This window comes from Lathyrus oleraceus, chromosome 2 (genome assembly GCF_024323335.1).
Source record: "Lathyrus oleraceus cultivar Zhongwan6 chromosome 2, CAAS_Psat_ZW6_1.0, whole genome shotgun sequence".
Taxonomy (NCBI): Eukaryota; Viridiplantae; Streptophyta; class Magnoliopsida; order Fabales; family Fabaceae; genus Lathyrus; species Lathyrus oleraceus.
In genome coordinates this window covers 401,409,356-401,421,325 of record NC_066580.1, presented here as the reverse complement: position 1 = coordinate 401,421,325, position 11,970 = coordinate 401,409,356, and positions in this window count along the sequence as shown.

The window sequence follows — 11,970 nt, the reverse complement described above, 5'->3', positions numbered from 1 at the left end:
GTTAGTGTTAGTGTGCCATAAGGAAATTTATCGCTATGTTAAGCAATCGTAAGTGGACTAATATAGTAGTCACACCTATCTGAGGCTGGTCAATAAAACTATAGGCAACAAACACAAGTTAGAGATCGTGACTAGTAAGCCAAGCTCCTACAACTTGCCATGCCAAAAGAAAAGAAGAATGACCTTGTATGGATTTATGTGTTTTGCTTGACCAAGAAGCAACCTATCTCTAATGCAAAGCAATTTACTTGATCTTTGATCAAGATGAATTTGATTTGAATCAAAGAAGGTTAGGTCTCTCATATGTCAAGGTTAACCACCAATCATTAACTCATTGGTAAAAAAGAAAAAGAAGAAGAAGAAGATGGAAATGGAATGTATATAATTGAAATTCAAATGACATTAGTAAAATACATTGATCAAACATGAATGGAATCAACATCAATCAATGGTAAACAGAAGTGAGATGAAGCTTAGAAGTCAAGAAACACGAAAAATATTTTTGGTATTTTTTGAAATTAAAATAATACTTGAATTAAAATGAACAAATAAAGGTCAAACTTCAAATCCAATTCAAATCAACTTGGAAAAGTCCAATTGGATCATCATAAGTCTAACATGGTCAAACAAGGTTTGATAAAAAATTTCATCATTTTTTGAAAACAAAAACTAATTTTAAACAATTAAAAGTGAAGAAAAATAACATAATTGAAAGATGTTAAGAAAATATTTTTGGCATTTTTGAATATTGGAAAGTATTTTAAATGAATTAAAACAAACAGAAAAGAAATAATTCACAAAAAATATTAAATGGAATCACAAAAATAATTAAAAATCATTTTTAGAAACTAGAATTTAAGAGAAATTTTTGCAATTGGTCCCATATTTTTGTGATTCCAAATGAAGAAGTTATGAATTTTTGAAAATAATTGGAATAAAAGAAAATTAAAATAGAAATTAAAAATTGGAAAAAACCACAGTGCTTGGGTCAGCGCTCATTAATTAACGTGGCTGATCCAAGGAGCCAGAAGCGCGCGCGTATGGTGAGGCTTGGTCAACGACGAAACATTCAGCATTAAAATAAGTCATAACAATGCATGGCCAAGATTAGATCCCCAGAGCCAGATCCAAGGGCCAGGAGCTCATCCACATGGGGATGGTGGCGGAAACCACTGTCTTCTCTGGTGAGACTCACTGTTCTGGCCAGAGTTGCAGGTTTTCAATCCTTCACCATAATACACGATCCATACATCATTTGAAAGTTCGGGTGATGTACATCACCCATGTACCCTTAGTTTTCACTCAAGATCTCTATAGAGAGAGAAATCTGAGATGGAAAAATATGGTGTTCAAACTGAACTTGCTCAATTCACAAAATAAAAGCACAAACCAATTGCCTCTCACATGAGGACTTCGGAGGTACCAACCAATACAAGAAATGCTCATTACCATAGGAGATATGAATGAAAATAGTTTGAATAGAAACCTTTGAAGTGCAGCTTTCTATGGCACGATCTGATCCAATTCTTCAGTGCAGCTTGGTCTTGAGGTAGCAAGGAAACAAGGCTAAGGAATTGTAAGCCAGAGATCAACCAATGAAGTTGAAATCTGAACTTGAAAAATTGAGAGAAAAATCAAAATTCCTTTAATGGAGGGTTGGGATTTCACTTGTGCAGAATTTCAGGCGCCTATAGGTTGCCAAATGAAGTGAAATGAAGCTTCTAGTTATAGCCAAGGGTGATGTAGTGCATGGAATATCCGTGTGTGCATGAGCTTGGATCCTCCATGCATGGGCCTGTACAGGCGCATGTGAGGCCCAAACTCAATTGGTTTTGCATGCTGATGATGAAACAAATGAATTTGGACGTGTAAATGGCAAGGCAATGTGGTGTGCAAGAAGATTTCACATGTTATGCATAATTGAAACCAAAACTTCTCCTCTTCGAAAATGCCATTTGCAAAATTGAAACATAGGCATGTGGGTAATGGTTGGAAAGGTCTTGACATAAGGAACAAATGTTATGTTGAATGAAAATCCATTTGGAGTTTGGAAAATATTGAAAACAGGCCATGAAGTTCAATGTACAAAACATGTATATGGAAATTTTGCCAAAATGGACCAACTTCACGCCCTTTTGTTTCAATTCTGAAAGCCTCAAATGACAAAACCTTCAACATCAAATTTGTATATCTTTTCAAGACAATATATTTGGACTTAAATTTTGCATCATTTAGATTTTTGATGAGAATGTTATGGGCACTTGAAGTTGGACTTTTTCACATTTCAATGACTTTGGTCCAAAGTGACCTATAATGTTTTGTATTATCACATGTATTTCTTTTAGGATTATGAAATTTTGTCCAACATAACAATTGAAGTATACATCTTAAAATTTCCAAAGCACCTGGTCCCACATCAAAATAATAAAAAATAAAGGCGTTAGGTCCTTGGGAAGTTGACCCAAAATTAGGGTTTCAGTCAAAATGACCTATAATGTTTTGAAATGGATGATGACCTTCCAAGTTTCAAATATATTTTTGATGAACCTGAAAGTTGTTCATATGGTTCTTAAGAACCTTTTTTCTCTTGGGGTCATCTCCATTTGACAAACACATTAAAAGTTAGGTCTCAGTGGATTTCAAAATAGTTAGATGAATTGACTGATCAACTTCTCAAGTCCAAACTTCAAATCTTGATGAATGAATGATTGAGGATAGCCACATAGGCTCATATATGCATGAAATGATGAATTAAAGAACTTCCCTTGATTTTTTTTATCATGGGTTGAGGTTGCTTCATGAGCAAGGCACAGGCAATGCACAGTTGAATTAGGGTTTCCTTGGGAAGCAATCCTCAAGCCCTTTGGTTTTCTTGATAAAATTGACAAATTGAGATACTTGGGAAGCATATATGACAATTGAGAGATTTGTGAACCATTGTCATGCTTGCATTCAACTTTCATCTGGCCACTTCAATGGGCAAAAGGGCCTCCTAGGAGCCTTGGATCACATGATTGCTCAAGCTTCAAAACAAACAAAGTTAGTGACATATTTTTGTGCTTTGGTTAGTAAAAAAATAAGAAAAGAAATAATATACAATTCAAGCATGCTTGGTGGTCTCAAACCAACTCACACAAGTCCCACCTAAGGGTAAGGAGCCAAGATGCTATGATCCTTGAGGCAAATGCAAATGATCAATGTTATGATGCCATAAGGGATCTTAGGTTCAAAGATAATTCTGGTGTATCCAGCAACTTGAAAGCCAATGATGATGATGAGGTACTCCGATTGATCAAAAGGAGTAAGTTTAATGTGCTAAGCAGCTGCTCCAAACCCCCTCAAAAATATCAGTGTTGTCTCTGCTGATGAATTCCGAAGTGCACAGAGAAGCACTGCAGAGAGTTCTTGAACAAGCATACGTAAAGCATGATGTTATAGTGGATCAATTTGATCACATTGTGGATAACATCACTTCTTGCAACAATCTCAACTTTTGCGATGAAGAACTCTCTGAGGAGGGCAAAAATCATAACTTGGCTTTGCATATTTCAATGAACTACAAGGAAGATGCTTTGTCAAACGTGCTTGCTGACACCGGGTCGTCACTGAATATGCTTCCGAAGTCAACTTTGTCAAAGTTATTTTACCAAGGAGCGCCCATGAGATATAGCGGTGTAATCGTCAAAGCTTTTGATGGTTCACACAAGACAGTTATTGGTGAAGTGGACCTTCTAGTTAAGATAGGTCCGAGTGATTTTCAGATTACTTTTCAAGTAATGGATATCCACCCGGCCTACAAATGTTTATTGGGAAGGCCATGGATTCATGAGGCAAGAGGTGTTACCTCCTCATTGCATCAGAAGCTCAAATTTGTGAAGAATGGTAAACTTGTTATCGTTGGTGGGGAAAAGGCATTGTTGTTTAGCCACCTGTCATCTTTCTCTTATGTTGAGGCTGAGGATGAGGTTGGAACTCCATTCCAAGCCTTGTCTATTGCTGTTGAAAAGAGAGTTGGGGCACCTATGTTGTCGTTGAAAGGTGCTCAGAAGATTGTGGAAGAAGGTAATGTTGATCAATGAGGGCGCGTGGTAGAGGTCTCCGACAACAAGGGCAGAACCAGTTTGGGGTTCCAGAAAGGCTCATCAATTGTAAGATCTGAAGATATGCAACTCATATTCCGTAGCGGAGGGTTCATTCATGGCACTGAACAACACTTAGTTGCTGTGCTAGAGGATAGCAAAGAGGAAGATTGCACCAACTTTGTAACGCATTGAAAGACGTGCAACAATTGGACTGCTATTGATATTCCTGTTATTTTGCATCGATCTAAGTAATTTATTTTATATTTTAAAATCTTTCTCCTATGCCTAAGGGAGAAGTGGACATTGTTTGGTCATTTTAAATTGATCATTAATAAAATTAATTCTATTCATCCACATCTTTGATGTTTGTTTTACTTTTTGCTTTATTCTGAAAATGGTAATCACAAAAAACATAAATAAACAATATAATTGTCCATCTACATAATATTTGGTCACCAATTCACTTCTCTAAAATCAAAATATCAAATCATTACGCAGGTTGGTTTTTAACCCCATTGAATACAATGATCCTTCTCCTTCTCAAAATTTTGAATTCCCTGTGTTTGAGGTCGAGGAGGAAAGTGATGTAGAAGTGAGTGATGAATTATCTCGTCTTCTTGAGCAAGATGAAAAGATTATTCACCCGTTCGAAGAGCAGATTGAGCTAGTCGACATGGGTTCTGAAGATGATGTGAAGGAAGTCAAGATTGGGTCTCGCTTGTGTCCAGATGTTAAGAAGGGGTTGATTGATCTTCTTCGAGAGTATTCAGATGTGTTTTCTTGGTCTTATCAAGACATGCCTGGTTTGGATTCTGAGATTATGGAGCATAGATTGTCGTTTAAACCTGAATGCCCGCCAGTCAAGCAGAAGTTGAGGAGAACGCATCCTGATATGGCAGTGAAGATCAAAGAGGAAGTGCTGAAGAAGATTGATGTCGGTTTCCTTGTAATAGCTGAGTATCTGCAATGGGTGGCCAATATTGTGCCTGTGTCGAAGAAGGATGGAAAAGTCCGTATGTGTGTTGAATATAGATATTTGACTAAAGCTAGTCCGAAAGATGATTTCCCTCTACCACACATTGATATGTTGGTAGACAATACTACTAAATTCAAAGTCTTTTCATTTATGGATGGATTTTTCGGATATAATTAGATCAAAATGGCACCCGAAGATATGGAGAAGACGACATTCATTACACCTTGGGGAACATTCTGTTATAGAGTGATGTCTTTCGGTCTAAAGAATGTTGATGCAACTTACCAAAGAGCAATGACTACTCTTTTTCATGATATGATGCACAAAGAGATTGAAGTTTATGTTTATGACATGATTTCTAAATCGATTGATGACGAGGAACATGTTGAGCATTTTTGGAAGCCATTCCATCGTTTGAGGAAGTATAAACTCCGCTTGAATCCCGATAAGTGTACTTTTGGTGTTCGTTCTTGTAAGTTGTTGGGCTTTATGGTCAGCGAGAAGGGTATTGAAGTTGATCCTGCCAAGGTCAAAGCAATACAAGAGATGACTGCGCCCAAAATTGAGAAGCAAGTTAGAGGTTTTCTCGACCGCTTGAATTATATTTCCAGATTTATTTCCCACATGACTGCCACGTAAGCGCCCATATTCATGCTTCTTCGGAAATATCAGTCTTGTGATTGGACCAAAGACTGCCAGAAAGCTTTTGACAGTATTAAAGAATATTTGCTTGAACCTCCGATTTTGTCTCCCCCTGTTGAAGGAAGACCGTTGATCATGTATTTGACTGTGCTAGAAGATAGTATGGGTTGTGTTCTTGGTCAGCAAGATGAGACTGGAAAGAAAGAATTTGCAACTTGAGACTCGGTATTCGATGCTTGAGTAAACTTGTTACGCATTGGTTTGGGCTGCTAAGCGTCTGCGCCAATATATGTTGAATCATGCCACTTGGTTGATATCCAAAATGGATCCTATCAAGTATATATTTGAGAAGCCTGCTTTAACTGGGAGAATTGCTCGTTGGCAGATGTTGTAATCAGAGTAAGATATCGAATACCGATCTCAGAAAGCGATCAAAGGTAGTATCTTGGCTGACCATTTGGCTCACCAACCAATTGAATATTATCAGTCAGTGTAGTGTGATTTCCCTGATGAAGAGATTTTGTACTTGAACATGAAAGATTGTGATGAACCATTGCAAGAAGAAGGGCCAGAACCTGGTTCCCGTTGGGGCATGGTATTTGATAGAGTTTTTAATCAGTATGGTAATGGCATTGGGTAGTGATTATTACTCCTCAGGGCACGCATTTACCATTTACAACTAGATTAACTTCCAAGTGTACAAACAACATGGCAGAATATGAAGCTTGCATTATGGGGGTTGAAGAGGCCATGAATCTCAGAACCAAGTATTTGGATGTCTTCGGTGATTCGACTTTGGTTGTGAATAAAATCAAAGGAGAATGGGAGATAAATCAACCCAGTTTAATACCATATAGAGATTATGCGAGGAGGATTTCAACTTTATTTACAAAGGTTGAGTTTTATCATATTCCCCGAGATGAAAACTGGATGGCAGATGCTCTTGCAATGTTGGCATCAATGATTGCAGTGAAGTATTGGAATGAAGTTCCCAATTTATCTATGATGCGTCTTGATAGGCCAGTTCATGTGTTTGCTGTTGAAGAAATCAAAGATGAGAAGACGTGGTATTACGACATCAAATGTTTCCTCCAAAGTCAGATTTACCCGCCTGGGGCATCTTTGAAAGATAATAAGACTTTGAGAAGATTAGCCGGCAATTTCTACTTGTATGGTGATATACTGTGCAAGAGAAACTTCGACATGGTTTTGCTCAAATGCATGGATAGACACGACGTAGACTTGTTGATGACTGAAGTGCATGAAGGTTCCTTTGGTACTCATTCCAATGGACATGCAATGGCGAAGAAGATGTTGCGAGCATGTTACTACTGGATAACAATGGAATCTGACTGTTGTAAATTAGTGAAGAAGTGCCCCCGACACTATTGAATGTTATCTCTTCCCCATGGCCCTTATCCATGTGGGAAATTGACATGATTGGGATGATTGAACCCAAAGCTTCAAATGGACATCGTTTCATTTTAGTGGAAATTGACTACTTCATAAAATAGGTTGAAGCGACATCGTATGCAAATGTGACCAAGCAAGGTGTTGTAAGGTTTATCAAGAATCAGATCATATGCCGTTATGGTGAGCCAAGTAAGATCATTACTGATAATGGATCAAACTTGAATAACAATATGGTGGAAGCTCTTTGCAAGGACTTCAAGTTTGCAAATCATAATTCTTCTCTCTACAGACCCAAGATGAATGGAGCTATTGAAGCTGCGAACAAGAACATCAAGAAGATTATTCAGAAGATGTTTGTCACGTACAAGGATTGGCATGAGATGCTCCCATTTTCTTTGCATGGGTATCATACATCTGTCCTCACTTCAACAGGGGCAACCCCTTTCTCTATTATTTATGGTATGGAAGCAGTGCTCCCCGTATAGGTTAAGATTCCTTCATTGTGTTTGCTCATGGAAGCCAAGTTGACTGAGGCTGAATGGTGTTAGACCAGGTTTGATCAATTGAATTTGATAGAAGAGAAGAGATTGATTGCCATGTGTCATGGCTAGTTGTATCAACAAAGGATGAAAAAAGCTTTTGATAAGAAGGTCAGACCTCGAGTGTTCAGAGAAGGTGACCTTGTTCTCAAGAAGATTTTATTGTTCAAGCCAGATTCTAAAGGAAAATAGACTCCTAATTATGAAGGCCCATATCTTGTTAAGAGATCCTTTTCAGGCGGTGCTTTGATTCTTACAACAATGGATGGTGAAGAGTTCACTCGTCCTGTGAACACAGATGAAGTCAAGAAATACTTCACCTAAAAAAGAAAAGAACAACTCGCTAATTTGAAAACCTGAAAGGGCGGCTTAGGCTAAAATGAGCGTCTCGGTGGATTGAAAACCCGAAAGGGCGATCCAGGAAAAAATTAGAGACATAAAACAGAAAGAATTTCCCGATAAGTTGAGTACTCCACCTTGGGGCAACTTATGCAAAAATTAGGGATTATCGCAAGTAACTGCATTCTGCTAATCTTTAGTGTTTTGAAGGTTTGTTTGAGCACAAGGGTTGACATCAGTTCATCTCCAACAGCGGTCAAGAGCATAATGGATATCAAGAATTGGTAGAAGGATTAAGGATCATTTGTATTCAATGTAACCCTTTTCCATTGTAAATTACCATTTTCAACTTTGTAAAATTCATGGAGTCTTTTCATTTACAGACTACCATTCCATTAAATAAAGTTGAGCTTTTATCCAAATTGTTTCTACGCTTATTTACTTCAGCCAATAGTTTTAAATTTTATTATGATCATTTTGAAATTAAATTTTTAAATCAAAATCAAGTTTTTTTAAATATATAGAAGCAAGAATTTTTCAAAGCAAGTAAAAGGAATATCAACAGCATTTGAATGGATAGTAAGTCCTTAAGTTCAAAACATCAGAGGTTCCCCAGGCAGTTAACCCTTTGGGTATCCCTAGATGTTTGTGTTGATTCAGTTCCTCGGCGGAGATTTTGATCCTTAGTGGAATTTCCTTCCTTGTCTCCAGCTGATTTGGTTGATTCAGATACCCTGCGGCGCGTTGTTTTCCCCGACAAAGTTTCTGCCTTCCCCAGCGAAGTTCATATTTCCTCAGCAGGGTTGATCTTCAGAGGTGGTTGATCTTCCCCCAGTAGATCGCATTGGTTTCCCCACCAATCGCCATTCAACTTGCTCCCAGTCAGAGTTTCCTCCTGGTTTCTGAGCAGTTTTTGTTATGATTATTCTCTGTAGGGTTGTCTCCCATTTGTTATGGTGTTGACCTAAAATTCCCCACAGATCGCATATTCTATCCTCGGTAGATATCCTCCTTCCCCAGCTAGGGTTGAACTGTTGGGTTATTGATCTCTCTGTTCTCCAGCAGTTGTGTCCATATTTTGTGGATTGACCGAGGATTGTACCGATGGTTCAAACTCTTTGCGACACCTTTGTATCCTTTGTGATCGTTTTGTCACCATAATCATCATGTATACATATACATATACAATCATATAATTTCATAATTGCATACCCTGCATCTTCATATTTGATTTGTTTAAGATTCTTATTCTCTGTTATGGAGGTATTTTATCCCCATACCAAATCTGGTATCTGTCCTCCTTCAATTGTAGAGTGTCAGCCCCTTAAGCAGAAAGACTTTAACCTTTCTCCTTTTCCCTACTGAGTTTGTTTCCTCGTGGATGATTATTATTCCAGTTTCCTCCCCAGTTGATTATCTGGATGGAATTACTCCCCTTGAGTTATGTCCTCATTGGGTTGAGTCTTGATTGACCGTTTTCTTTCTAGCTCTTACCTAGATAGATGCTTTGGTCCCTTGAGAGTCTATCACCCAGTAACTGGTAATATTCTTCTCAGTTTGCAGTTTGTTGCTTCTTGCCCAATACCCGGCATAAGTACCCTTTTTCCCCTCAGAAGAGTCCCTAATGGATCTATTCCCCCAGGAAGTATATCATTGATATGTTCATCCTAACCGGTGACATATACCTTTCTTTCCCCTGCCTGAGTATATCCTTGATATGTTCACTTTAACCGGTGACGGGTATTCTCATTCTTTTGGTACTCTACCCAGTAAAAGGTAGTTGTAATCCCTATTTTGTTCCCCAGAGAGTTAATCCTTGATATGTTCATCTTAACCGATGACGGGTTGTCTTCTCCTTGTGGTTTTCTACCCAGTAACCGGTAGTTGTAAATCCTACTTTTCCCCTATGCGGAGTCTATCCTTGATATGTTCACCCTAACCGGTGACGGACTTTCTCTTCTATGGTATTCTATCCAGTGACTGATAGATATAATCCCCATTTTTGCTCCTCATCAGAGTTGATCCTTGATATGTTCATCGTAACCGATGACAGGTCTTCTCTTTGATTGGTTTTCTACCCAGTAGCCGATAGATGTAAATCCTACTTTGTCCCCTATTCAGAGTCTATCCTTGATATGTTCATCCTAACCGGTGACGGATTTTCTCTTTGATTGGTTTTCTAACCAGTAGCCGGTAGTCGTAAATCCCATTTCCCCCCTCGCAGAGTCTATCCTTGATATGTTCATCCTAACCGGTGACGGGTTTTTTCTCCGACGGTTTTTTTATCCAGATTTTGATAGATGTAATTCCTACCTTTTTTGTTCAGTTTGTATATCCTTGATATGTTCATCCTAAACGATGACGGGTATCCTCCTTGACATTTCCAGGCAAGTCTATCCTTGATATGTTCATCCTAACCGATGACAGATACTCTCACCCTTGGTCTTCTGCCCAATAACTGGTAGTTGTAAATCCTATTTTCTGCAGTTTTTCCCAACAAGGCTATTCTTACCCAGTAATCGGTAATGAATTTCCTCTCCTAGAATCCTCAGCGAGTCATCCTTGATATGTTCATCCTAACCGATGACGGATGTTCTCCCTGTTAGATCTTTATTATCTCCTTACCCAGTAACAGGTAGTGGATAATAGATTTCGGCTCCTCCTGCGTTGAAGTTTATTTCTTCCCCAGTCGAGTTAAGTGCGTGTTTCCTTAGTGAAATCGCTTTTTCCTGCATGATTCAAGTACTTCAGTTTTATCCTGACTTACTCGTATTCCCTACAGATGTTGTTATTCCCTGGCTGAGTCTTTCCATTTTATATGGAATTCCTCGAGTCCCCCAGCAGTTTTTAAGTCGTAGCCTGGCCTACGCGTACCCTCTTTTGTCCGTAGAGTCTTTGTTGCCCCAATGAGTTTTCCTTATGGAATGCGTTGTGCTCCTGTGGATTTTTGGTCTCTCTGATTTCCTTTTCCTTTGTGGAAATATTTCCCCACAAAGAATTTACTTTTGCATTCATATCATATGCATCATGAGGTCTCTTAGGGACCAAAATTTGTTTCTCTATGTTATTATTTAAGCCCATTCTACTGAGTTGAGCCGAAGATTTTAACCTTCACCTCCTTAGTTAGAATATCCTTAAATAGGGGCAGCTGTAAGACCCCAATTTTGACCCTAAGACCCCTCATGCAATTTCATCATATGCATTAGCATGGGATCATACCTTAGCATCCTCCTTACCCGTCCTTCATTGGGTTTGTTTTGGGAGAGATCACCAAGTACTTTGTGATTATATCATACTTGTATTTTATCATATTTACTAACCAAAATATCAAAAATATGTCTTTGTATTTTCCTAACACTTTTTTAGGTAGGGCATGATCCCATTGATTCATCAAGTTCACATCTAGGGTTTGAGACCCTCGTGAACAAAGAGCACAACAATGAATTAAACCACTACTTGCTGCTCTCTCTTGGAGGCTGAAGTCTTTGTTTGTTTCGCATCAAAATGGATGTTGCATACTCTTTTCTGGAAATGTTTTTCGGGTCGAACAAGGGCAGAAAACATATTTGATTGGTTGATTATTTTGTTAAATGACGATTACTCGAATGGCCGAGTAAGGCTACTCGTATCCAAGTACTCGAGAAGAGGAATAGAAGGATCTAGACCATCTCCCTTTTCACCCTTAATTGCAAAAGGATTTAAATAAGGTTAATGTATTTTGGATGGACGAAAAATACTCGAATGTCCAAGTAAGGCTACTCGTATCCAAGTACTCGGGGAAGGGAATGGAAGGCCCCAGACCACCTGATTTTTCGTCCAAGTTTATAACGAAAATGAGTTTTGACTTAAAGTTTTAATCATGAAAATAGTTTGGATGTGGCGGTGGTTTAGATGTTTTTAACAGATGACAATTTCTTGAATGGCCGAGTAAGGCTACTCGTATCCAAGTAATTAAGGAGAGGAATTGAAGGCTCAAGAC